The 1,833-nt window shown below is 42.8% G+C and overlaps 1 non-coding gene across 1 annotated transcript; it reads right to left on the bottom strand.

The window, feature by feature from the left end:
• Nucleotides 1-358: 358 nt before the first annotated feature.
• Nucleotides 359-431, bottom strand: TRNAG-GCC (transfer RNA glycine (anticodon GCC)). Its single transcript has one exon. It is a non-coding gene; the product is annotated as a tRNA-Gly (tRNA).
• Between the last annotated feature and the right edge of the window lie 1,402 nt (nucleotides 432-1,833).

Below are 1,833 nucleotides of genomic sequence, written 5' to 3'. Positions count from 1 at the left end.
TGGAACTCTTGCTTTTTTGATGATCCAATGGATGTTGCCAATTTGATTTCTGCTTCCTCTACCTTTTCTAAATCCAACTTGAACATCTGGAAGTTCATGATTCGTGTACTGCTGATGTCTGACTTGGATTTTGAGCATTACTTTACTAATGTGTGAGATGAGTGCAATTGTGCGGTAGTTTGAACATTCTTTGGCATTGCTTTTCTTTGGGATTGGAATGAAAACTGACCTTTTCCAGTCCTGTGGCCACTGCTGAGTTTTCCATATTTGCTGGTATATTGAGTGCAGCACTTTCACAGCTTCATCTTTTAGGATTTGAAATAGCTCAACCAGGTAGTCTTTGCCTTCTCCAGGGGATTTTCCTGACCCAGGAATCGAACCAGGGTCTCCTGCATGGCAGGCAGATTCTTTACCAACTGAGCTATCAGGGAAGTCCCAAACAGAATAGTCACCATCAAAAGATCTACCACCGAATCAATGCTGAGGGGATGTGGAGAAAGGGAGCCCTCCTGCACTGTTGTTGTTTATTCACTAGGTCGTGCCCGACTATTTTGTGATGCTGTGGACTGTAGCCCACCAGTCTCCTCTGTCCATGGGATTTCCAGGCAAGAATACTGGAGTGGGTTGCCATTTCCTTCTCCAGGGGATCTTCCCCACCCAGGGATCAAACTCGCTTCTCTTGCATTTGACTTTACTGCTGAGCCACCAGGGCCCCTTGCATTGTTGGTGGGACTCTAAATTGATAGAACCACTATGGAAAAGAGAATGGAAGTTCCTTAAAAAACTAAAAATAGAACTACCATATGACTCAGCAATCCCACTACTGAGCATATACCTTGAGAAAGCCATAATTTAAAAAAGACACATCCATCCCAATGCTCACTGTGACACTTCTACAATAGCCAGGAGATAGAAGCAACCTAAATATCCATTTACAGAGGAATGGATAAAGAAGATGTGATACATATGTGCAATGGAATGTTACTCAATCATCAAAAGGAACACAGTTGGTTCATTTGTAGAGATATGGATGGATATAGAGGCTGTCATACAGAGTGAAGTAAGTCAGAAAGAGAAAAATAAATACTTTATATTAACACATATATGTGGAATATAGAAAAATAGTACAGCTGAACCTGTTTGCAAAGCAGAAATAGAGACACAGAAATAGAGAACAAACATAGGGATACTAAAGGGGGTGGAGCTCAGTTGGTAAAGAATCTGCCTGCAGTGCAGGAGACCCAGGTTCGAGTCCTGGGTCAGGAAGATCCCCTGGAGAAGGAAATGGCAACCCACTCCAGCATTCTTGCCTGGAGAATGCCATGGACAGAGGAGCTTGGAAGGCTACCATCCATGGGGTTGCAAGCGTCAGATATGACTTAGCAACTACACCACCACCACACTGCTATGCATGGAATAGATTACGTGAGAGTTTCCTATACAGAAGGGGGAACCCCACTCTCTGTTCTCTATGGTGACCTAGATGAGAGGAAAATCCAGAAGGGAGGGGGGCATTTGTGTACACATGTGGCTGATTCATTTCGGCTGTGCAGCAAAACTAGCACTGTGTTGTGAAGCAACTATACCCCTGTAAGCAAGGAAAAGAAGGAATGGAAATATGGGAGAGAAAAGCAGATACAGCAATTACAGGAAACACTTTGATGTTGATTAGGGATTGAGAGCAGAGCCATGGGATAATGAGAGGAGGGAATATACATAGTCAAGGAAACCTGTTGTTAACACTGGATTGAAATAGTGTATTTCCACTCATCTATTTCCACAGAACTACTCTTGGTCTGATTTCTGCTTTCCAAAGAAAACTTTTAATTTTTA

The sequence above is a fragment of the Muntiacus reevesi genome, chromosome 13, assembly GCF_963930625.1.
Source record: "Muntiacus reevesi chromosome 13, mMunRee1.1, whole genome shotgun sequence".
Classification (NCBI taxonomy): domain Eukaryota; kingdom Metazoa; phylum Chordata; class Mammalia; order Artiodactyla; family Cervidae; genus Muntiacus; species Muntiacus reevesi.
This window is presented reverse-complemented; position numbering and strand designations above follow the sequence as displayed.